Genomic DNA, 27,294 nt, shown 5'->3' on the forward strand with positions numbered 1-27,294 from the left:
ACAGCCGCGCACCCCCCCCACCATCACACCCCCCCCTCTCTGTCTCTGTTTCTCTCATATTAGACTGAAATACCTGTGTGCAGCTCCTCTTTTTTAAGGCTTTATTTTTCCTTCATTTGCTCTTTTCTATCCTTTTTTGCTTTATCTCTCTCTCCGCTCCCTATTAACAGAGAGGACAGGTTAATACTCTTCTCTTAGCCAGTTCCTCTACTTTTTCAGCTTAAACTTTTGTTTTGTTTGTTTTTGGAATTAAGGTTAAAACCACTGTGAAAGGAAGGAGCAGGCTTCTGACTGGAAACACTTAACCATATATATATATATATATATATATATATATATATATATATATATATATATATATAAACATGCCAGCCATTTTATTTGTGGTTTGTTTTTTGTAAATACATATACATGGAAGGAAATTATTGGAAAATCTGTTGTGAAAATTATAGCTCTCAGCTCCTTGCTAGAAGATGCTGCATGTTCAATCAATCCATCATTTTAATTAAAAAATCTTCACCTCGTCATTGGCCTCCCGAACCTGGCTGTTTATGTGGTGCTCATGATGATGCCTGAAGGGTGTCTTTGCTTGTAGACCCCTGATACTTTCCCCATGCAGGTCTGGCTGCACTTATTCAGTCTGTCGAGAGTCACTATAAGTCATCTTTTTGCAACTGGAGTTTATTTAAAGTCTGAGTGAATTAGTAAAGCAATGATGATCACACACACACACACACGCAGGCACACACTGCCCAGTCTGTGGTCTCTGTGCAGCAATTGCTGTATAGGAGGACTGAGGGTAGGAACTGTGTTTCTCATTCATCTTCCATAATACTTATGACTTTCACAATATCTTGGGATCTCTGAGTAGATAATCATCTTGCTCTTCTCACAAACATCACTGAGGAGATTTCCCTCAGCAGAGTGAGGGTAGTCCAATTCAATTTTGCCTTCCCACAAAACACTGTTCAGCTATCCTCAGGATTCACTGTGCAGTAAATTAAAAGTTCACATCGACAGTTTCTAGACATTTCAATTATATTGGATGGTTTCACTAAGTTTAATGATAACTACTCACACATATGAATCCACTGTCTTTCAGCTTTGAAGTTTTTATTTTTAATTGTACGGAAATCTCAGCCCTACAAAGCGCTCACCTGTTTCTTTTTCTTTAAATTTCAAGCCTGCACTCAACATATTTACGTGGAATACAAAAATAAAATAAAATATTGAATTTACTTCCTTTCATTACTATGCAAAAGGAGTCAGTGGTGCAGTGCCTCTCCTCAGAAGTCCAGGCTTAAGTAATGGGCTTCCCTGTCAAAGGACCGGCGAGATAGAGAGTCTAAGAAACAGCTCACAATAAAGGGCCGAATAAGGAAGAGAAGTCTATTAAATCAGTTTTAGTCCCTAAAATGTTGCCTGCCAGTTCTGGAGTCTGGAGATAAGCTCCACTCGAGAGGCCTCCCTGTGGGGGATGTTGGGGGGGGGGGGGATGGAGAAGGGGGGGGGGGATGGAGAAGGGGGGGGGGGGGATGGAGAAGGGGGGGGGGGGATGGAGAAGGGGGGGGGGGGGGGGGGGGTGTGAGGTGGTGGGAGGGAGGAGGGTAACATGACAACCACTGTTTTGTCAGGCCCAAATATGCCTGCTGCCTCTCACTGTTTCCCCCCCATCTCTTTCTCCTCTCTCTCTAAGCGAGAAAGAAGGGCGAAAGAGAGCAAAAGAGATAGAGTGCAAGAGAGTGAGAGACAGGGAGAGAGAGGGAGCGGGCGAGAGAGAGGGAGCGAGAGTGCCACATTCCCCTGTGTTGAGCTCAGTGCTCAGAGAGCGCTATCCTGAGTAGCGGGATTGTTCTAAGAGTGCAGGCCCTCAGCCGGTTGCCATGGATACCGACATACCACAGCTCTGACCCTGGAGGGCTCTGCTGCTCTCCCCCAGCAGGAGCCACTGGCAGCTGCAGTACAGCTGTTACTCCGGGACCAGGCCTCAGACTGGGGCCTCCACCACTGCCGCTGCTTTTGCTATTGCTCGGAAACTCCCCTCCACATCAACACCGCGGCCGACAGAGGGAAAATTGCAGGGCAAGGGCCACACGGCAAAGTTAACAGGAATGTAGACGACTGCGCGTTCATTTTTTTCGCTACTGTAGGAGAAAAAGCTTGTGGAGAAAAAATATATATAAAAAAAGACACCACAAACAGCAAACAAGTTTTTTGGGGAATAAAATTGCCATTTGAAAGTGGGATCCCTCTGAGCTGCACAGACCTAACTCTGCTGAGAGGTGATTTTGTCCTATATCCTACATACTTATACATCTATCATTTATCCGATCATAAATATTGAGGTTCTCCAACTGGCTCCGTCTGACTGGCGTGTGAGGTGGGAGTCAGTCAGTGTAGAAGTGTCTACACACCTCTTCCAGTGGTGCCATCATTTTTGTGTTTTATCACTCTTGTAGGAGTCTGTCCCTGCTTTGTCACTTCAGACTGCAGAACTTTCCACCCCCCCACCCCACTGACATCTGTTTATGAAACCGAACACCGCCCCTTCCGAATAAACTCCAAATCCACAGGGGCTAAGTCTGTGGCCTGCCTTTGAACAACAAGGTGTGGGTTTAAAATACACTGACGACTCTCTGAGAAACTACTACAGTTGAGGAGCAAGAGAATGCTACACCTACTGCGGACTCTCCCAGGCCAAAGTCTAAAAAACAGACATGCTATCGCTACTACTTTTCTGGTGTATACAGGTAGCACTTAGCTCCACAAAGCGGTGTAAAAATACAAAGCACTAGTTTAACAAAAAGTGCGTGACTCGTTTCTTGAAAGATGCCACAGCGTCTCAAAAAAACAAACAAAAAATCAGATTGGTTCCCTTCTGTCTCATCACATCACAACCATGGTAGACTATAACTCACATAGCTCGCCCATTTCACCGGTACTGATCATCTATGTACACGTGTAAAGATTGACGCATTCACCAGTTGCAGGAGACGCTGCACAAACCAAACCAAACCTTTTCTGGATTTCAATTCTGTTTACCTCAATACTGTACTGCTGGCAGACATGTTTTAAAACTCTCAGTTCCAGAATGCATGTCCTCTGTTTTAATCTTGTTTTAAAACCTACTGCTTTGATTAAGCTTCCCCTTCTATTTACTTCTTATCTCTTATATCCATTTTTTTCATGATATCAAATGTTGTCAGTTATGTTTTCTTATTAATTTGTATTTCTGAGACATTACTAAAAGACCCTAATATGAAATATTGGATGCCATGCTTATTGTTGTAGGTTTTTGGATTCCTTTCCATTTTTCCTTTGCTTCTTCCCTTTGAGATCTGTTACTGTACATCTTCCCCAACACAATCCCTGCTTGGCTATAGTCATTCCTACAACTGGGCACGGCATCAGCTCCCCTCTCTGTGTTAAATGAGCTCTGGGACACTGGGGCAAGGCGAATCCCAGGCAAACTTTTTTTTTGGCCTGAATTTTTTGCTGTTGAAATCTATCAAATTAAGGAGGGAGCACTCTCTGACTCACTGAGCAATTAACAAGCGCAGTGACTTTTTAAAGGGAGGCATCTGAAAGAAAACAGTTTGCTTGGAATGGTGGCAAGACTTCCGCAATATGGAAAATAACACATGTCAGAAAACAAACAAGTCTACATATCTTTGCAAAAGCCTTTAGGGCATTCTGTGTCACGTGCAGTGTGCTCATATTTTAGGATGCAAACCATTCTTTCAGTAATAGCCAGAGACGTGGACAACAGCGCGATCTGAAATGTCTATGATGGGCCGGTTTCATTGCACAACTGCATATGTCCAGCCAAACTAAAAGCAGACTTCGTGGCAGCGGGCCACTGTCTGTGCAATCTGAACGATCAGATGGAGCCAAAATATCTTTGTCTGTTTTTCTGATCACTGTGAGGTTTTGCTGCGGTTGTTTGTTTGTTGTTGTTTTTTGGGTGTTTGTCCTTTGCTATGTTTTAAACGGACCTTTATCTGCTATCTGTTAAGGCTTTTAGGCCTTTAGCTGATTTAGCTGTGGAGGGAGTGTCTGAAGCGAATCCCCTGGAATTCCCCCTGCAGGTGAACACTTCAGCTTGTATGGCAAGCAGCAGATCTGGAAGCCCACCTTAATAGTTACGCAAATTAAACCCCATTGAGCTGAATTAAAAGATATAACACCACAGTAGGCAGAGAGAGAGAGAGAGAGAGAGAGAGAAGGCAAGGTAGCAGAGTGGTGCTTCTACAAAAAGTGAAGAACACTAATAAAAGTGTTAATTTCACACCTAATGAAACAAGTTCAAGTTGCTACAGGTAAGCACTATGAACCATTCCTTACCAATTAAGACCATTGCCTCCCAGGTAGGTGTGTAGCCATGTGTGATATCTAACTGGGCTGAACTCTTATAGTGGCAAACCATTGTCTTTGAAGATTTTAGCACTGTATGCAAGACTTGGAGGCTTTCAGTTTCTGCAGGGAATCTGGTTACCATCTGACACCTATCTTGTAACTTTGCAGAGGGACAGAGGGAGACATAGAGAAGAGAAGGAGGATGAGGCAGTGAGAGTCTAAGTGTATGTGTGTATGGGGGGGGGGGGTGGGTACTGGCAGGGAATGGTATTTGAGCTGCAGGCAGAAGAAAATGTTCAAGTCGCTTCAATTATCTTCCGACCATGTTCTCCCACACACAGATTACCGAAAACATACATAAATATTCTAATCGTCCTTGGCCTTACAAATGTGAAATGTAAATTATATTATTTCACCAGTGGAGCGCGGTCTTGTGGGCCAATGAGATGTACAACCCGTGCCATGCCCTCACAGAGCATGCTGGGTACGCAGCATGGGGTGGTAGCCATAGAACGGAGGCTTCCCAGTTAATGAAACACTTATCAATACGTGCTCACGGGCTGTTTACCCCCAGAGCGAGGCTGGCAGAGATGAGCACGGCCTTCTCTCCTATCTCTCATTAGACAGAAAGTTCAGAGCCACTGACAACTTCCCTACCTCCCCAAACAGACAGATTTAAATAAATAATAATAATAATAATAATAATAATAATAATAATAATAATAATAGCGGTAAAGTCTGAGATACACCTGAAATGACAAAGCTAGATTCCTTAATTGGTGCTGAGTGCGTTTGTGTGTCCATACTCAAGCATTAGGGATATGTGAAGGTGAATTCAATCATTCCCAGGGCTTCCCAGCCCCAGATGTGTAGACTTATTTTCCTGTTTTCATTCTCTGGCGCACGGAGTCATTTATGTTCTCTAAAAGCCACATCAAAGGCACTGAGCGTTGCAGCACCATGGTTCAGTTGCTCCCACTGAGCGAAGCCCATGTGGTCCAGAGCAGCCTTCCAGTCCCAAGTCCGGCCCTCGTTGTTGCCCGAGGCACTGTCAGCTCTGGGGTCTGTAGGGCTGGTTGTCTGGAGAGCACATCACAACTCAGGCCTGTTTCTGTGATTTTTCATAAAGGGGATGAATGTGAGCGGTGTGGTATGAGCAGGGAATGTGATCTTTGTAACTACAGGAATTTGGGCTTTGTACCACTTCAACACAGAGCCACGCCGTTGTCATACCGGATATTGAAGGTACACTTGGTGCTCGCACTGGTCCTGGTGAATACATGACCAAAGCAGCATCATTGCTTGTTTACTTAAGTATCCAACACACTACTCCACTTTCATCTCAAAAAGGTTTCTCCACAGGCACTGGTGATCTTAACGTTCAAAATGCAGGTGCATTTACTGATAAACATTGGACATTGACAGACTGAAACCAACTCTGAAAAATACCAGCCACGACATCGCTCCCGTCGAGTGATCAGCTCATTTCAGCACTCCCGGTTTTGGCCTGTGCGGAGACAACTTTTTCCGTGACTTTTGATTTTGGGAAGTTACTTTCATTTTTGCCATGGTGGGTCTGCCATGCAATCTGGCTTCTGTGTGTAGACGACAAGTACACTGTGAGTGCACACAAGTACATAAAGCAGGCAAGACCCTAGTGCTACACAAGTACAATAATGTGATCAGGTGATCAGGATTTCACAGTTGTCACCAGGTGGCCACAAGTGCTGTAGCAAGCATCTTCCCATGGCAGATCTCTCTCTCTGCAGCACACACAGCATCTCCTTTCCTCTTCCTCGCTCTTCCTCTCTCTCCTTTCTTTCTCCTTCTCTCTCTCACTCCCTCTCTCTCCCTCTCTTACTTTTTCTGACGAGCTGGGTCCTCATTCCCCCCAATAAAATCCCATTAGCTCTTAATGAAGTCGGTCTCCCAGCCTCTCGGCCTCACCTCATTTAGCACGATTGTCTGGCGGCCATTAGTAGGAAGGCAATTACTGCCGAGCGGCGAGAGTAATTGGAAACGCCGGCAGGGACTCCGGGATACGGGAATAAATAAAAAATATTCAAACTAATAAGCTTCCATTGAGGTGGGGGGGCGAGCTGAGCTAAATCAACATAATTAGAAATGTGCTTGGTGAAGTAAAGAGAGAGAAAGACCAGGGGGGTGGGGTCGGTGGAGGGTTGATGTTGGGGTATGTGTGTGTGGGGGGGGGGCTTAAACCACAACTCAAGACACACTCTGAGATCATTGCTGAGCGTCTGTTGGCTGCCCGGCCTCCCATCAGCCACATGGGCGTAGGAGGAAAGGTGTCAGGGTCAGTGTCAGACGCAAAGGAAGGGAAAGATGTTCAAAACAATACAGACTTCTGACAACTAGAAATAAACCTTTGTCTGCAGGCCCCCTTTTTAAGATAAGCTGTGACAGATGTTGCAGGTGACAATCTGAAATCTGAAATCATCCGGAGCAGGCCGCACCACAGAACACAGATCACAATGTTTCCCCAAGACTCTGAACAGGGTTCCCTCCTGAATTATTATGCTAAAATTAAGTAAGTAAATAAATACATTATTCCTACACATATAGGACTTTTCCTTTTTAAAAGAATGCTTTCTAACAAGATATTATGGATGTGCATGAATAAGCCTACATAAATAAATAAATAAAACTAAATATAAATATTTAAATACTACACTAACAGCCTATACAAATAAATCTTAAAAAACACTAAACATATACAACATGAAAGCTGATTTCCACTGTAACAGCAGTGTAGGCATTACTAGCACATGCTGTACTTGATTAGCATTGATCTGATAACGGCAAATTCTTCTCGTTACACACTTAAAGGGATTAAATGAACACGTATAGTATGAGAAACATCCCCCAACACCACCACCCGACCCCACTTTCTATATAAAGATGGCATAATTGTATGCAAGAAAGATTTTACAGGTCAATGAAAATTTCTGGAAAAACATATTCTATATAATTCTATTTAAACATAATCTTTATTTAACATTTCCTTAATCCTTAATTCCTAAATCTCAATATGATTAGTGATTTCTTTATGAAATCTGTGAAAATTACTACAAATATATATATAAATATATATCTGCGTATGTGTGTGTGTGTGTGTGTTCCTGATTTGTCAGCGTTTCAGAAGGGTTCTGCGAGAAAAGTGTCAGTTTTCTCCGGCAACAAAAAGCATGTTGAATGGGACATTGTGTGTGGTGTAACTCCACAGTGAGGAATGTAAACAGAGTAAACACCAACAGAACGATGCAGTAAAACGTACTTTCCTTCTCAAACGGCAACTCAAGGTAGTGGCTCGAAACCGGTACATAACCCTACATGAGCTATACATCACTTGACTCATTTTGTTCTAAATTATGTGATATTCTATAATGAGTAATGAGTATAATGAGAACAATAATTGAGTAATGTAACTCAAAATATTCTCCTGGAGTTGATGAGCACGACTGCGGTCTAGTCCTTCCCTTTAACCTAGAAGAAGAGTCAGACAGTGTCCTCATTATAGACATAATAAACATGAGTTTTCTGCTCTAACCAGTTTGCGGTTGCACATTGGCAAGTCTATGCAAGCTTTTAGTTGAAGTTACACATGAGGAAAAATAGAAATAGATACATAGATCGATAGACAGATATAGATAGATCTATAAATTACCAATAATCAATAAATGACCTACCTACCTTAACAAGCAAAACTGTAACTTCATACAAGGATGAAAGGATAATCTAACGCCTATAAAAGAATCAGAATCATTAAGATCCTTACCCTAACCTCAATTTGATAAGTAAACTTCACTGTTGTGCAAACATTTACAAGCAATGTCAATGTCACCTGAAGACTACCCACATCTGTATCTATTAATTAAACCCACTACTGACCAATTCTCTAATTAAGGAATTACATTTTTGGAATATCCGTAGGTTACTGCTGCAATTGAACCACAACCCTGACCAACACCCAAGCGGAAATAACAAGCTGGGCCAATGCAAGTCTACATTTTATCCAGTTTATTCACTAACAAAAGCCTACATTTATTAGGGACTCTAACCCTAACCCTAACCTGGACCAAAATGCCAACCTCATTTTGTCTGACATCATAAGGTCATCTTACCTGAATAAAAACGTACCATTGTCACATTTTCTGATTTCAGTTGCGCCCAGGAATTGGGAAAAGAAACACGTGAGAACCATAGAATATCAAATGAATACATCAACACAACCTTGTAGAATGACACAACTCTACAGCAGGAAGGACAAGCTCAGATTGTGTTTAGCCTTACAGTTGAAAATGGTGAGGGGGGGCGGCAGAAGGGTTTGGTGTGCTACACTAAATGTAAGTCGGGTCTTGAAAAGATTGGGAAACACTAGTCAAAAGAGATGAAACAGGAAAAAGCTTTGACCATCTCCCCTCCTCCCTCTACGGCACATCTCAGAATGAAACACAGAGCTTTTTGTGAAAAAGAAGGTGCCAGGCAGCCTGTCAGCTCTCCTCCCTCTTCACTTCCCTAAGCCATGCGACAGGTGGCTGAAACTGGATCGAGCAGGACAGCGCCAAGGGGCACCTCACAGAACCCTGGGCAGACTTCCCAGAATCCCAAAGTGGGGCAGGGAGTACAGCAGGACGAGGTGGGGGGGCTGACAGGAAGTGGCAGGGAGGAGCGAGGGAGAGAGGGAGGGAGCAAAGGCATGAGGACAGACAACAGCAAGCGGGAGCCTGGCAATGGGTATTGGTTTTCAGAACGGGAAACGAGACATCAGCTCCCACAATAGCCTGCTGGTCCCTGTGGGCCTGATCCGCCACCAGGCCTGTGCTCACAACAAGGGCAGCACACTGACACAGGCACTGTGAGCCCCGCACACACCTTCACGGCACAGTGCCCTCGACCAGCACACATACACACACAAACACACACAAAACCAGGCTAATGTTTACAGATGCTACAATTAAAGGCTTTCCATTAAAGATTTAAGCATTTTTATGTTGGCTTGTGTGTTATGATATTATAAAAGTCTTTAAAAAACAACAACAAAAGAAAATGTATTATTTTCATTTGTATTATATTACCAAATGACTGACCTGCCAAACTAGGTGATTAGTCTATTGAACATTCAATACCCCAGACTTCTTATAAAACTATGATCGTCCCTCATTATTCAACGCAAACAAAAGGAGAGACAGTAAGCATTTTAAGCAGAAAATCTGATTTTAACAATGACAGCCTTAATATGCCTGACATGGACACACTCCTTTTGGTAAACGGTTTAAAAAAAAAACAGCTTTTCTTCTGAAAGAGTAACGAGTAACTTACTCATAAAGTCAGTGGCAGAGAAAGAGAAACTGAAGTGGTCAGCATTTCTACCAATTTACATCTCCAATGGATTTAATCCTTCAGACTCATTTTCATTTGTGTTTGAAAAGGACGTTGTTCGTATTTCCGAAAACACATTGCTTTTCTTCTCTGGTGTGTTACTTCAATTGCTTAAGTCAGATGCCTGTACTTTTTCTTACTGTACTTTACATTTTGACATTTGTGTTTACAAGATAAGGTTGAAGGCTCACATTACATTTAGAAGATACCTCCTTTCATGTATATAGGCCTACTTTGGTGTGTCATGTGACCCAATTAACACACACACACACACACACACACAAAAATACAGAGCTTTAATATTAATGGCCTCGTGGCCGAAATGAAAACATGAATAACTGCATGTGATGTCAATAGGAATGACAAAACCAGAGGTCAAGGGACACACCAAACTACCCTGTGAATGAAATCAAAGTAGTACAGGAGACAGAAACCTTAAACAATTAGAGAAACACTACTAACTTTAAAAAATAAAAAGGTTGTTAGATATGTAAAAAAAAAAAAAAACTAATTAAACTTCATCAGCTGGCGCAACACATGCGGATAACATGTAATTTTTTTTCGCTCCCATGAAAGACAAGTAGAACAGCTATTTTTAAACAGAACAACTGAGTCTATTTCAGAACACACACCTTTGCTGGTATTCTAATTGAACCATTCAGCAAGGGTGAGGAAAGATGCCACTGTTGACTTGAGTCAGATATGGATCCCCTGCACTGTGATCTGTATCAGGATTTCAGTGTGATTGGCATTGATCGCTCATTGAGGACCAGGAAATGGATAGCAACATTGTGTCAAGAGACAGCGAGGACAGGGGGGCGGGGGGACAGGGGCAGGATTATCAGAAACTTCATTGGCTTTTGTTGGCCTTGTGAAGAAAGAAAATCTTAAACCAGAGATAGGCAGAGATAGGCAGGAACGAGAACCGGAGAGATAGAGAAGGTCTGATAGACAGACAGGGGAGAGTGGGGGAGAGGATGGCAGTCCTGTGTCAATGAATCGATGGGGTGTGAAGCACTAGCTGCAGCCTGCCCTCTCTTCGATCATCTCTCCCCAAAGGCTTCATGAAAATGTTTATTTGTCTAAAAAGATCTACAAACAATCACTTTCGCTCGACAGGAGAGAGGGCCTCCAGCCGGGAGGAGATTTAATTAGCAAAATCTCGTTAGGGCTAACAAAATTATCCGTAAAACAATACTCCGCGGGGCTCAAGGGAAGGCGGGAGGTGGGAACGATTAAACCAGAGAAGATATGGAGGCAGTCACTTCGGCTCTGCTGGGAGGGAAATGGCTTGAAAAAAAGTCTCCTTACCAAAGGTTTTAGGAAGACGCATCTCCCTGCGATGGCGCTCTCCTCAGTAATGCACTCAGACAGACTCCCATCCATATAATTGTCCCGTACACATTGCGATTACATGCAGAAAGCTGCTCTGTGTGCTTTAATAGAATTCCACTATGAAGTCTCTTCAGTCACCGATGCAGTCGCGCTTTAATGCCATGCCTGCAAGGCAGTTGTTGTTGGAAAGAAATACTGTGAAATCTTCCGCGGTCTGCACAGAGGCAGAAAATCACAAGGAAGCAGCATGGGATGTGGAGGAGAAGGTCATCCAAGTGGTAGATTGGACAGCGCAAAATCCTCCCTGCACTGGCCAACTGGAGGGCCTGGTCGCTCAACGCCTGGTGATTATCTGTCGCTGCTGGTCCACCAGCTTTTGAACCAGAGCACTGGCTATCAAGAAGCCAAACACATGCCTCTTCTAGCGATGAACGTTTCTACAGGTGTTGAAAGATTTTTGCCACATTGGCATCGAAAAAGTGTGATATAATGAAAACATTTTGATAAAAAAAAGAATAAAAACAAATGTGAAAACTGGAAGGTGATAAAACTTACGAAGTTTGAATAAATGGCTGTGTTTGAAATTATCTTGTTAACACCTGAATCTGTTGGCCTTTTTCTGGTGGATTACCATCACTTAAAAGCCTCTTTGAAGATACAGACATAAAACAATCAAACTTGACTTTGATTCAATGTTTAATTTTAATTTTCTTTCATTTTTAATTAGGAAACCGCATGTGCAAAAAATCTATTAAAAGGCCAGGTAGATAAATGAAACTGAAATTCAGTGGCCTTCATAATACAGTAACAAGAAAGTATTAAGCAAGATGTCTCCCAAGTTCAATTAAAATTCTGTCTTACCAACTGTTAAGATGGTTTCATTGTTATGGTTTGAGATCAAAATTAACAAAATCCAATTGAAAGATAAAACTTTATAATCTCCCTCTCACCACTGTCTCATTACTGCTCCCGGTACGAAAATCCTGTTATATATTGTCATTTGTAGGAATAAGGAGTTGTATTTGAATAATCTGAAAACAATAAAATGAAATGTGACTTGAAGCAAATAATAAGCTGTCATTACTGAGAAAGGTGTCTAAAAATATCCAGACATTTCTGGCTGCATTATTCTTGCAGTGCTTATAGTTTTAATTACATTAAACCAGTAGTGTGAGGATAGAGTTTCAAGACTTACATCTGGGCTCTCCTCAGCCCCTCAGCTTTGTTACACAGCGTCTTCTCTCCTCTGCTCAGACGTGTGTTGTTCTACTTTCCTTGTTTCTAAAACGGAGCCTGTGAAACAACAAACAGATTGGGGATGAGCTTTCTGTTGTGTGTGCAAAAAACACACTGTTTTGAAAAGGCAATCCAATGTTATCATCTAATCTGTGGGTTCAAACAAACAACCATATTTTGCTTTCATAGTTGAAGAAACAGAGGAAACAGAAGCAATCTGCTGCGCGGCCTCGTTTCAGGCCCTGTGTTCCTCATGCGCATTACCGGAGAGGCTGCTGATGTTTTAAAATCATGCTCGATAATGTATTTCATTTAATTTAGCAAATAATTGAATAGTTTTATACCTCTGTATCAGAGCACCTGTAAGGTGGGGTGGATGAATGCTTAATTGAATTCATTTGGTGGCCTTCATCTTATTTTACTCTTTGAGATGTCATACGAAAAGCACTATACAAACAAAATGTATTATCATTATTATTATTATTATGGGCATAGTATTGTGAAGCACTGGTTTATAGATGTGAGGTAGGGAGAATGAAGGCTTCAAACTGATTCTGTAAATTAAGGTTGTCACTTTGTTAACAATTGACCTACTCTGTCAAATAACTGTCCTGCCAACCATTCTGTGGTCCCCCTGAGCTGTGCCGTGCCAGTGAACACCAGTGATCTTCCTATCTGGTCTTCAAGGGCCAGAGCCCCTCTTACTCTTAGCTCTTACTTAGCTAACAGGTCTAATTATCCACTTATCAGAATGGATTTCCTAGGTCTGAAACGGGGGATGATTTTGACCTGCTGGGCTTTGGACCTGGAGGACTGGCTCTGAAGCATGCAGGGGTGCACTGTAAAGACATTGTAAATACAGTCTCGGAGTGTGCTGGCAGAAGGGTGCTGGACAGGGGCAGGGTAGCGGTGAGAGGTGCGAGGAGCCAAGGTGGGAGAGCGGAGCCATATGGCTGACTTCTCAGAGAGGCAGGGCAATGTGTGTGTGTGGGGGGGTGGAGGGGGTGGAGGGGGTGGAGGGGACTGGCGGTAGACAGGGGTCTGTCTTGTGTTCTGCAGGTTTCTCTTTGTTATAAAGTAAACATCTGAGCCCTGTGTGTTCTGCCAGCAGCCCCCCCCTGGCCAGTGGCAGTCCTCATTGGCAGCCAGAGTCAGGGCCCGGAGAAGAGGCCCCCCGAGACAGGCCCGGTCTTCCTGTTGACGTCAAAATAAATTAGAGCGGGTTAAATCTGAGCGGCTCCCCCCGGGGGAAGGGAGGGCTAATCACCGTGTTCCTACCAAACCACAGAGGAAGCATTAGCATTCCTGAAGCTCCAGCCCACCACGCAGCACCGCCAAGACCATTAGCAGCAGCCTGGGCCTCCTCTCCTTCCCTCTCTGCTCCTTTCTGCTCCTATTCTCTACTCTCCACTCCTCTTTCTCCTGACCATAGACACCCCAAGTTATGTAACCTGGACTGGCTAAGACACCACCGCCCCCCCCCCCTTTGTGCCTGTGCCCAGATTGCAGCCATGAATGAATGTCTCTGCTCCATCCTGCAGAAATGTGCACCTCCCCTGAGAGCTCCAGCAGGCTAGAAATGTTTTTTTTTTAATCATATTTTAGTTGTTTTTCAGAAATTCTAACTGGCAAAAAAAACTGCAGGGGGGGATATGTCTGAGCTATCTGTCGCTACCAACAACCATAAAATAAGAGAAGCTTGCACAATCCTCAGAATCTATTTCATAATTTCTCAGACGATCACGAGCAATGTGTTCTGCTCCGACAAGACGTGGGTTTTGGATGGAGAATGAAAGCTGAAGTCATATAACTTGTGCTAAGCATCTCAAACAATTCATTAAGAGACCACAAGCCAGTTGTCTTCTGCTGATTTCACCATGCAGCAGACATAGCAGAAGCAACACACAGATTGCTTCCCCCCTTCCTTTGTACTGAACCTGGAGCCATTTGATAGCCAAACAGCAGACGTTTTAGGGACTCCAGATGCACCCCAGCCAGCACCTCATGAGAGTCCCTCCATGCTTTGGGACAAAAGTTGTACAATATCGACCTTGTTGTCACTGTCAGTTCAGTTGACCAGTGAGTCACTACACTGTTCAGGAACACCTGCGGTTTGGCAGCATCAGATGTCTCCTCACAGCTGTAGGTGAATTGAAATGGTATAGACAAAGGGACCACTAGCCTCTTATTAGCCTGACTGTGGTCACCTGGACTGCACTGCCCACTATACTCTGTAGAAACTGTGAGCCCTCAGACCCTCCGATCTGAGCTGGCATGTCTCTCTCTCTCTCTGTCATACGACAGACGACGTGCAATAATACAGTGCAATTCAAGGCATAATACATTTTACAAATTTACAATTTACACAACTGTATATGAGATATACAGTAAACAATATATAAGGTCTTACATCCTAGAATGAAGAAGCTGATAAGTGCAGACAAGATGTTAAGTCACAGTTAAGAGCTAAGGGAGAGGGAGCGTAGGGGAAATTACAATAAACAATACAAGTGCAAGTAATGCAAAGGCAAGAGTATGACAAAACATGGTATAAGTGCAATCTTACAGGAGAATAAATTACAAATAGAGTCTGACATGCACAGCATATCTTAAAGAAGGTGACGAAAGAAGGTACAGTATGTAGACCTACAATTTATTGGCAGGCTTCACAGTCTCCAGCACGCTCTGTATTGAATTTACTGACGTTAACATTTACCAAGTTTCAGGCAGTGCCTCAGTAATCCAAGAATAAACTCCCGATATTGAACAGAAGGCAATATCCTTTTCACAGAGTGAGAGGGATAGAGTGGAGGTCACCAGGTCACTGAGATTAATTATTGTTATGATTATTATAATTGTTGTTGTTATTAGAAGAATAAGAATTCAATATTTGCATGCCAAAAAGTAATTGCAGGGTCATCTACTTTATATTATTATTATTATTAATATTAAAAGAATGGCCTTAAGTGCTGTAACCCTTCGTGCAATTTACTGTGCTTATGATCAAAGTGACATGCTGGGAAGGTTCTGGAAAGTATTTCTAATCGTATTCATTACTCAGACGATCTTGTCAGGTTAACAGGTGTCATTCTTATTTCTTTACTATTTTTCCCCCCACCCTCCTCTTTGGCCTGGATAAATTGGATACAAAAAAACTACAACAGGTAAAAATAAAAAAATCAATCACAGAGTCCATCTAACTGCAGCCAAGCAAGCCGGCAATCATGAAAGGCTAATTCTTATGCATTATGGGTGACTTAACAGTGATCTCATGCTAAAGTTTAATTAGCACCTTTTACGTGTGGAAGGAATGTCAAACCAGGTAAAGCCGCTCATGTGCATGCAAAAGGAAAGTCCACACGTCCTTAGATGATTGAAAAAGGGGAGATTTAGTTCAGTACCTAGTTTGTAGCATTAGCATTAACACACTGGACAGAATATGCATTGCTGCATTTATGCAAAGCATGCTAATCAAGCATTATACCAGCAGGGGAAGAGAGAAGAACAATTGGGGCATTTTGACTTGGGAGAGGAAAACAAAATTAAAAAAAAAAAACAATCAAAGCTTTAGTTGCTGCTGCTACTAAAAATACAACCACACCAATAAAACACGTCCGTCTCTCGAAGGACCAATCGGCTCCCAGCGCCCATTATGCTGACGTGGGCCAAGGTCGGGAAATAGCAGCACCGAGACTCATTTCCCACAATCCCCTGGCAGCGATAGCCCCCCTGCTGCCGTGAGCCTGCCATAAACACAGCTGCTCTGAGGGTTCAGGCTTCATGTTGCCTTGACAACAGCAGGCTGATTCTTATTCATAGCCTTTCTGTTCTAATAAAGTAAGTGACATTACACTATAATTTAATTTCCATAAAACAGAAGTACAGAGGGATAGGCTACAGAGTCAAAATGTTAGGCTCAAAAGCAGGGTAATTAATTTGCTATTAGAGGTAAACTCTGCAACCCTGCACACTCTCACCCTCAGACACAGGTACAGAAGACACACACACACACACACACACACACACACACACACCACAACCAGACACACTCAAACACAGTATCCCCTGATGCACAGAAATGTATGCAAGAAATCTAATGACTGCGCAATCGCTCTCTGCAGACCTAAGTAGAGCTAGTTGTGTCAGCGGCAAAGAAAGAGCATAGAAATACAAACAAACGTGAAACCCTGTACACATACAGGACAGAAATCTGATTGAGTAGAAATCTAGCATCAGGATTAATAATGAGAAAAGAGGCTGTTGCGAAATCACACTGTTCTTAGGTGTCACACCTACCTTTACATTATATTTGAACTTTCCTTAGCAGGTAGGTTTTGACAAAACAGGCTATATAGGCTATATTATACCAAGAGAGATTAATTCAATTAAGATACCCTAATGTGCTAACTTTTATCAGTAAACTAGAATAATAACAATGTTTTGTTGGATTTTAAAAAGAGTGGTTCCTCCTAGAAGTAACCAGAACACAATCCTTACAAAACTAATTTAGTATCTCCCTGCCACAGTGATATTTTGCATTGTCTAGTAATTTGTGTATCTTGTTGCAATTGATGTGTACAGTAAAAAGTGCCAATTTGAATTACCATAGAGAAGGAAAATCTCATCTAGAACTTAACAACCTTCCTTCCATTTTAAAACAATACCCTGTCACCTTCACACAATTTTAAGGAGAAACTCAGAAAGAATAAAAGCACACCCCCTGCAAGTCATCGGGTAAGCCATGCAATATTATCTGGTGCTCAGGAAAATAAGACATTTCTTTGTGCGCACTTAATAACAATTCACGCCCACACGAAACGTAGTGCACACAAAATAGTAATTTGTGCACGCAAGATATTACATGATGTTGGGCTGAAGTATTATTCTTGTTGTTGTTGTTCTTTTCTGATTCAGTATTTTTTTCCATGTCCCTTCAGGGATTCTATAACATCTGTACATTATAAACAGAACAGAACAAAACGTTGCTAAACGTTCAAACAAGATCCAGGTTTTTATTTTTTAAGTACGTCTTTCAGCTGTGTGATTTACAGTCCCATAAAGCAGCAGAACAGACCGAAGATGAGTAGGTTGGGCAGAATTTCAGAATAAACGAAGTCTGCCAACGTTCGCCTCCTAATGGCGACTGCTGCTCTGCTTGTGTTTGATCTGCTGATTTGCATCTGGGCAGTGTGAATGAGAGAACAACTTTCATTGTAGCTTTCTTTCATTATACCTTTCTTTCAGACCGGTTGAGAGTAAGCTTCTTTTTTTTTTTTATCCAAGTGTTCGGTCATATTTACTCTCAGAATAGGCCCACTGTAAGGCTTCAGCTTAAATGTAGTATGACGTTTATCACAGGCGAATGGAAAAAAATAAGAAAAAATAAGGTAGGCCATGAACCCTGAGCTGAGATTATACATGTTATTTTTCTGCAGATTTTGTTTATTATTTAGTTTTTCATTCTAAAAAGCAGTCAAAGTCAAACGTAAATCAAGTGACTTGAAAACAATACTACAGATATAAGGGGAAAAATACATTTTCACTGAAATCAAGAGACACAATGGTCACAGGAAGCAGCACCCAAAGCAGGAAAGCTGTGTGCCCAATTGCATTCATGCTCAGGAGTCATCAGGAACTTTAACGCAGATGGCATTTTGCAACTGTTAACTGTAAGTGAATGAACCTGAAATTAAACTCCAACAAAAAGTCTGGGTGCTAGAAAAATACTTTCTTCTTCATCTTATATGACTTGAGTCATAAAGTTCTTGAATGTTAAGCACACACACGAGGATAATAAAGAGTTTTAAAATGCAGTAAGGGAAAAATAAAAAGACATGGTGGCTGATGCATTACAATTTACAGAAACTGAGCTAGTTAGTTTACTCGTCTAAGATAACCTGTCTTACTTATTCTGTGTGAACAATTATTTATTTTATTATTAAGTTGTTTTTGTGTTGTTTTCTTTACTCTTAAATACTTTAAAACATGTCCGATTACAACCTTTCACTCATTTAAAAAAGGTATGTAAAGAATTTGAGTCCACCCCAACAAGAGAGCAGAATTTCAAATTTCCACATTCTCATAAGTATTAAAAAATAATCATCATCATCATCATCTAAGAAATCAATATGCATAGGAAATCAATGAAAATGCTTTAAAAAAAAAATCCCCATGAGAAATCATGACTGAGCTTCGCCCAGATAGCTAGTTTTGTCATCAATAGATCTCAGCGTAACAATATGCATTCAGCAGCATATGCTCACAGAGACAGAGGTAGGGAAATTAATCTAGGGGGTAATGCTCAATGGGCATTCAAGTATGACCACTGTTGCTCTACCATATGCTGAATTATGAAGGTGTCACAGTTTTATTAGAGCCCTGAAATCAAACTTGACCAATGGCTTTCGGGCACATGAATGTACTGTGCTTCCCCCCACCCCCCGACTCCAGGAACAGCAACACAATGGAATGACATCATCATCCCGGAGAAGGGAACACTATTCTTGTAAACAGACCCTGTGATCAGATGCAGTCTTGTGGCAATGGTGTGAAGTTTTTTAAAAGCTCACTGTAGACAAAGTAGTCTCTACCTCAAATTACAGAAGCAGTTTACAGTCCCCCAAAAAACCTAAACAAAAAAAAAATCACTTTTACAGCTAGAGTACTAATTTTTTAGTGTCTCATTCTGAAGAGGAATTGCCCATTAAGGTAGTCAGCCCACTGTTTCTCAGGCAATTTACTAATAAGTTTTACAGGGAAGCAAATATCATTGTGTCTTTTTTTCCTCGTTGTTTATTTAAATCAAAGTAAAGAAACTTATGACATGTTTCAAGATGCTGGCTGCTGAATAAAAATTATATGAGGTTAAAAAGAAGTGAATTACACAGTTCGTTACATTATTAGTTATTGTACAGCATTTTCAAATTAACTTGTCTCCCTACAATACTATTGAAAGCAGATGTTTAAATGCCTCTGTTATTGAAAAGTAGACATCTGCTCTAGTTTTGTATCTGTTGTTTAAAGTATGCTCTTGTTTCCTGTACTGCAATACAGTTCAGCTCAGTATCTGAAATGTAAGTCCGACTTTAGAAATGTGTCTGTTTCTGCTCACCACGGAGTCCAACCTAATCCGGATGTTCAAATTGTTGAGGGAGTTTCAACTCAAAGGTTTCAGTGTATTTTTAATACAATTAAGTTACAGGAAAGTAATAGGATTGGGACAAATTGGCAATGCTTAGTAATATATTTGTATATATATATATATATATATATATATATATATATAGCTTTGAAGATTAAATAGGTACATAAATTGGGAAAATGAACATAACATAGAAGTGATGCCATTAACATTTGAATTCATGAAAAATCAGATCAGATGATATTAAAAGTGCACTAAGCTTCTGTTTTGAAAGTTCACCTCTTACATTTGTCATTACTGCAGTCTAGTCAACTTCACGATTTTGGCCTTTTGTACTTTGATGCAAAGGCACTGACATCCCAGTGGATACTAATTATGAGAAAAAGGCAAAATAATCTCTACATTGAGAACTCAGGTGAAAGCTGAATCTTTTTTATCTTTATGTAAAAGTCTACTTGGATATAATGCCTGAATAGTCATCAAAAACAATGATGAAAATATTAATATAAAAATACATTACAGTTTGTTGTTCTCATTTGCCTTTTTATAAACACAAAGATATGGATACATTTTTCTGTTTCTGCAACTTTCCACCAAGGGATGCTGTGTGGGTCTGGCTGGGTGTAGTGAGGGTGGGGGGATTCCAGGGGATTAGGGGGGATTGTGTGGACAATGGTGGGTATTCCTGTAGGGGTAACAGGACCCAGCCTGGCGTCACAGGGGTTTTATCCCCTGTGCTAAATGAGCAGGCAGCTGACGGACAGCTGTGCCACAGACCGCACAGGCCCCCTCGCCCCGGACTTCGCCCACCTCTCCCACAAAGCCAACCATAACACAACGCAACCTCCAGCCTTGGACTTTCCACTTCTGCTGACTGCCAACATTGTCCAAGCTGGTAGAGACACACACACGCACACGCACATGTGCACACACACATACATACATACATACATACATACATATATGTATAGGTGTGTGTTCGCAAGCTAACCCGGCATTTCCTGACTTAACTGACTCATCTACTTGTTGTTGGCATTTTTTTTTACACAAATGGTCATGTATGCCAAGTTCCCCCACCAGGAATAAAAGGTTTTGATGAACTGCAGAGTGGCAGTGAACAAGAGCAACTCTAGGACATCCAAAAAGTATCGGATTGCTTTTCTCCGGCCTGCAGCCTTTAATCAAAGTGTGCATAAAATTGACTTTATTACAACTTGGTTCTTTATTTTCCACTCACTGGGATGTTGGAGGCCGGCACCTGGTGTGTACAGCCTCTAGTGTTGAATATCTGATTGGGAGCAAGTATATATAGCCGCCTCTCAGACATGGCTCTGATCACCTGGTTCTTAGGCTCGGACCTCATATGCTGTTTCACTTACAGTGGAGCTGGCTGGACAGTAGCCAGCTTCTGACAGAACACCCCCCACAACCACCACCACCACCCCTCCCCCTCTTAGACCAGACTTAGTCAGCCCTGTGTGTTTCCTGTCTTGAGACTTCAGGAATGAGATATGGAGAGAGGGGGAAGACCATGAGCTTTCATCGGATTCCTCTGCGTGAACTCTTTCATTAACTTTAGCCCAACCGCAGAACTGTGTACTAAACCAGCTCCCACTGAGCCAACACAAGGCATCTCCCTCCCCTTTTGCTGGTTGCTGTTTTTGTGATTGTTGTTGCTATAAAGAGCTAATAAAACTTCTTGTTTCGTTCATGAAATCACAATTATTATTTTTTCATCACCATCATCGTGATGAATCCCGAACTACACATTTCAATGGTTTTATTTGAACGGGATCCTCTCTGTGTGTTTTATCCTGAGCTGTGAAATGATTTCTTCACCAGCCTTGCTTGCTAAGCTCTCGTGTTTCTTTCCCAGGTGCCTTTGTGAACACAAGGAGAATACAAAAATGCTTATTTAATTAAAAGAAGCTTTAAAAGAAAAAGAAGAAGAAAAATGCCTTTAAAAAGAATAATGTCTTCTCTCCATTTTAAAAATCAACCCAAGGCAAGCTCCTTTCTTCCCACAATAGAAAATCAACAGCACAGACACATGATTTTCAATATAGTGGGACTGCAGACAAGGCCAGGCGATGCAGAAAAACGCCTGTCCGTGTACTCTGTAGAATTCCTTTTCTGAAGGGAGCCATTCATGGAAAATGTGTGACCTTTGCCCCCCTTTGTGGGGAATGGGAGGGCAGGAAGGGGTTAACCCTCCCCCTTGGCGGGAAGCCCAGTCCCGGGCCAAGCTGGAGCCCTGGTCACTTTCCTGGGACGTGGTGTCTTTCAGGGAGTGTGAAAGTGGAGAGGAGGGCAGCAAGTGGCTGTATTAAATGTCTATAACAGTTTATAAATACCACCACAGCAGCAGGCCGTCCGCAGAGAGCGAGGGCCACGAGCCAGATTGTTAAACAGCCCAGGCTCCAAAATAAAAATCACATGGCAGGTGTGAGAGAGCACCACAGCGCTACTTTTACAGGTCACTTTTCACGTCTATTATCACCGCTGACTACCAGCCTCCCCCGGTGTGGAAGCTGTGGCATTTGCAGGGCCGGGGGGAGAGCGGCTGCAGGACTCGCTTGTTCAGCTTCTGAAAAGGCCATTGCTTGTCCCTTTGAAGCCTCTGTCATCCTAGCACAGTGACAGTAATAAAACACAACCCCGCCAACACACACACATACACGTTCACCCCGAAACTAAAGCAACAGCTGTTTACATTTCCCTTTTAGCACAGAGCTGTCAGCAGCCTCCTTGCAGAGAGGCTTTGTGCAGCCATAACAGTAACTCAGGTCACTCGGAGGTTAAGAGATTCAATGTTCTTTTCTCTATCGGTCTTTTTAACCTGGGAGTCAGGACAGCTTGCGATGCTGTTAAAGGAGTCAGTTCAAATTTCAGCTACCTCGCTCATGTCCATTTTCTTTTTCTAGTATCCGTCATGGAAAGCCTGAGGCTCCTTCACTAACCTGCATCACTGAAGTCTCCCATCATGCATTGCTGCATGGTCAACACCACACTGAACAAACTTTTCATCACAGTTATATATTACCTTCACTTTGTATTATTTCACTTCCTATTGGATGCCTCTTGCTTCTACGCATCTCCTTAGAGGCAGGTGTATGCTATGTGTCTCTTCAGGAAGGGTTTTATTTTCAGCTCAAAAACTCAATTGTTTTAGGGGAAGATCTGGAAGAAGTACGGAGTTCTGCAAATATCAAGTACTAAATCATTTACTAGTTTTCAGTGAAACGAGGACAGGCCAAAAAATTACCAAACAACAACAACAACAACAACAAAACACAAATTCGAGAATAGTGCAATAGTACGAGATGAGAATTACGTTTCAGTTGAGTATGTTGTCTTTAGCTTGTGGCACTTTAGTCATAGATGAAGCTGCAGATCAGTCAGCATTCTCCCTCGACAATAACTGCCTTTGCTGGTGATCTACAGGAAAAGGCAGAAATCTACAGGGAGCTCATTCGTCTTCCTTGTCTTCTTACACGGTGTGGACAGAGTTGTGGTCGGGCTCAGCCCCACAGATGACCTGTTCATGTGGGGCCAGAGGTAGCTCAACGTCACGTTGTTGTATGATTTATACTGAACAAGGAATCAGCACCACTGCTGTTGACACTATGCTAACACTGTGCAGAGTTGCACTCCATCAACACTTTCCTGACAGCGCTAGTGTAAACTGCTAGATCACAAGATGTCAAGCCCTTTTGTTACTTGTGGGAACACAGATTCAAGGAGGGGTGGAGAAGCACAAGCCCACACTGGCTCCCCCACTTTGGATCAGGCATCAGAAAGCAACCAGCAATCAACCAGCACTCGTCCACTGACTGCTGGCAGTGCAGGAAGAGCCGGGGCTGAACACATACATTAATAAAATCCTCCCAGTCCTCTAATTAGTTTACAGGATGTGCATGAATACATAAATAAACACACAGGCATGCCGACGAGCATCATGAAGTATGAAGCCCAGATCAAAACCACACAAGACAGACTCTGGTACAATCCAAAGTCAGCCTCCTGACATAAAAAGTAGAAAAAAAAAAAACACCTATAAAATCTCAATAAAATTAACAAACGCTTCAATCAAGGCCACCTGCCGCTCAGCGTTCCCCATTGCCAATACACACAGAGCGTCTCTGTAGTCCCCAGGGCATTGCAGTGACAGGTCTGGAGGGCAAGGCACCCCCCAGCCGCCTGCCCTGTCTGCCCCGATTACTCGGGTGAGCGCTGTGATGTGGAGTGTCAGTGATGGAGGGCCTGGGGGCCAGACACAGAGACTCTGAAACTGATCCTCAACACGAGCCCGGGGAGACAGGCGTGCGAGGAGGGGGGCAACCCCAATACAGAACTGAAATGTGTATATAATATAGAAAAATTGAATAGTATGTTGCAATACATTCAAACCATCTTAAAATATGTTTGAAAACACACTTTCACTTTAAGAAGGACACATTTACAGTGCAACGGGTGTCAGGCTAGCAATAGGGTATTTTAAGAGCTGCATTTTGGCTTGTAAATCTTGAGCATAAAGTATCTTGAGTGTCCCATGACTGATCAGTTCCAGGTCAGGTTTAGGTGGGAGAATCACTTTCTGTTCTGTTTTTAAGGCCAATCGCTACAGTTCAGCTGATGGGCCTTGAAGCTCCACACTAGGTATGAATCCTTAGACGCATACGCTTTCCCATGCAGCTGTCTGTTTTAACTGTTCTGTCTTGTTCTCTCTTTCTGTTCTCTAGTTTGGTCAGCAGGAGAGACTCTCTATCAGCCATCTCAGAAAGCTCTGCAATCAAATACTTGATTCATGCAGCTCTAACACTTTCCCTACAACTTAAAAAAAAAAAAAAAGTAGTGTAATGGTAGTTCTGTAGGAGAATTGTGCGCTCTGCTGGGTCCCAATTATACAATTGTAATTACGTTTCTCAGGCTGAAACTATTAGCCTTTTCCTATGTCAACTGGAATCAAATAGTGCAAACAGGGAGTCTGAGGAAAGAAACAGTTGTGACAGTCAAAGCAAGCAGTTCCCAGTAAAAAATGCAATCCGGCACTAGCGGCAGCCGCCTGGCCCATCAGCAGGGCTGTTGGTTCATAAAGGCAAATACAGTGCAACTGCCCCCCAAGGTCTCCGGACATGTGCTATCTGGGTGTGCTACTGGTTTTGGAGATTAACTGGAATGCTACCAATGACAGAGGCACTCAGAGAAAGCAGGTAATCGGGTAAACTCTTTGATTGTTCCTCATTCAGTTCGTGCTGTTATCTCGATCTGGCAAGTTTCAGTAGCAGAGAAGAAAAGAAAAGAAAAGAAGAAGAAGCAGCGACTCAGAGAGTGGGCCGAGTTTACAGAGTCTCCTGCCCAGACTGCCAATACAGAGGTGACCTGCTGCAGTGCCAAGTGCTCACCCCTTTCCTTTGTATGAAAGTTACTGGTTGGTTAATTTAGTTTCGGAAACATTGCTCATTAAATCTGTACCTGGGCCTAGGTCAAATTAAGTGAATCGCAAAGTACAAACCTGTACCTGGTTTCAAAGGAAGGGCTGTTAATAATTTCAACTCTGTTACAGCTGTACTGTAGCCGCGAGGCACCAGAACTAACAGACAATCAGGGAGCGATGTTGTCATTTCTGCCCCTCTCCGGACCCCTGCCTGCCATGGGAGCCTCTTCTCCGCGCCTCCAGACTCGCTGGCTCACGCTAATGGTGATGCCGTGAATTAAAAGCTCAAACTACAAAGGAGGCCTGTAATTGCAGGATGCGCGATGTCAGAGACGGCTGGAGCACGCCGCAGCCTCGTTAAGACAATGCAACGCACTCGCGGTACAGTATTCACTGGAGGGGGGAATTGCTCCATTGGGGGCAGGGGGGTTTGTATTTCACATGGGCTGTGTTACATTGTGTTTTATTAATGGCTGTAGGAAGGCACATCTAGGGGAGGGGGATTAGTTGTGTTGCAATTAATTCTGTTTTCGCAATTAGGCAGCTTCGTTTTGGCAAATTGAACGAACAAGGGGAGAAGAGACACAAGATGGCTGCAGCGGGATCTGTGATGTTGATGGAGAAAGTATTTGAATTCGCTGTACCTAACGGGGATGACTCTAATTAGGTTTTTCTTTCGTTTCTTTTTAAACCTGAAATGTGGCGCTGCTATACAGCTGCATCTGTTACCTGCCCTACACTCACGGTGCCCCCAGATCAGTGCCTCCGGGCAAGCATAACTCGGCTAGGTTTATTCACTTTCATTTTGAATCTAAACTAGTTTTCTTATTTTCTAGATTATTCTTAGCAGCAGCAGCAGTAGTAATAGTAGTAGCATTAACATTTAAGACTAAAAAATTGAATTTACGTTTATAATAAATACATTTGTGAAGCATAATTGACCTGCTTTAAAGAGGTGCAGTAGCTATGAGATCTGCAAAATAAAAACCATTTCCCATGCTTTTGTGTGTGGCGCTATTCCTCTAGAGATGCAGTACGTGTCCATATAGTTACGGAGGACTTGTTTCTGAGAAGTTAGGCACAATATGTAGGAGGCAGATTTATTTGCCATTTTATTTTTTACATTTTGTTGGCCCCGTGGGAAATATCCTGAAGACTTGAGTCCCCTCCAAAAAACGCAAAAAGTCAAATGAAATCGTGAAGAAGAAAAAAAAACAACAAGTAAAATACCCAGATGTTAATGAAGAACAGCTGTGACATGCTGTGGGGCTATGAAAAGTAACCGCACTTTAAATCAGTGCCGACAGGCGGTTTACCCTACAGACCCAAGATCGCAGGCCCCGTGCAGCTCCCTCATGGTGTTTGCACAGAGCTGTGCTGGGCTGGCTGTGACAGCAACAGGGTGTGACTCCTCCCTGGACCACCATGACCCACAGACACAACACAACCACTACACCTCGCACTGGTCAGCAGCAGTGCACACCGCACCCCTGCCTGCTTCACCCTGACAAACAACTGTAATATATTTATAATACACTGTCCACATTTAAACACATAAATGTACATGATAGCTATATGAGCATTCCATATAGAACAGCCAGCATGCTGTGGATTCTAGAATTACAGCCGGCCAATCGAGCTGCACTTCTGTTTTCACTTACTAAAACAGCGGAATATAAAACAGTACCTGTGCTGCAGAATACCTCTGCCTACACGATCGACCATTAGCAACGTGTCATAGATATGTTTCTTTGAAATTACCAGGTTGTGTCTAAAAAAAACCTCCAGAAACCTAGTTAAGGTATTCAACAATTAGTGAAACAGAAAGGGTAATATTTCAATTTATTTTTCTGTGGTACCTAACCTCAATGATTCCTCATTGTTGATCTGAAAGCATGTTGCTTGTGGAAGAAAACATGTTTTTAATGAGGAGTTGACTTTTTTTCCATGCTCATAAGCACAGCTGCACTGCACCGAGAGAATATAGTATTGCACTAAAGATGGGGAGTCATACCTTACAAGCCATATGTACTTGAATAAATCTGCATATATCGGAGACAAAGTTGCTAACGTGTGCTAAAGAGCTGCTAAGATTGCTACAGTTTTCATGGTTTGTGCTAAGCTATCATCATGGATTTTTTTTTTTTAAGCTTCAGAATAATAAATAAACAAACAACATATCTTAAAGCAGTCTGCAAGTGCACTGCAGGAGGCCTTCATCAGGGACTTTAAGACCGGGACACAGTGGCGACTATTGTCAAAGGCAACAAGCTGTGTCACGTGACAACATGGCAACACCTTAGCAACACCTTAGAAACACCATGACAACAGAGTGGCAACATGTTTCCAAGTTCAGGATGAACAACAACACAGCAACTGCAACTTGCAT

At 42.5% G+C, this 27,294-nt stretch overlaps 1 protein-coding gene across 1 annotated transcript in view; it reads right to left on the reverse strand.

The window, feature by feature from the left end:
- The window catches only part of pknox2 (pbx/knotted 1 homeobox 2), a gene marked incomplete at its 3' end in the record, with an annotated part of 97,749 nt that overhangs the window by 58,972 nt on the left and 11,483 nt on the right, over positions 1-27,294 (reverse strand). Inside the window, exon 2 of the mRNA XM_066714104.1 lies at positions 12,287-12,384. The remainder of the gene's footprint in view (positions 1-12,286; positions 12,385-27,294) is intronic.

This window comes from Amia ocellicauda, chromosome 1 (genome assembly GCF_036373705.1).
Source record: "Amia ocellicauda isolate fAmiCal2 chromosome 1, fAmiCal2.hap1, whole genome shotgun sequence".
Taxonomy (NCBI): domain Eukaryota; kingdom Metazoa; phylum Chordata; class Actinopteri; order Amiiformes; family Amiidae; genus Amia; species Amia ocellicauda.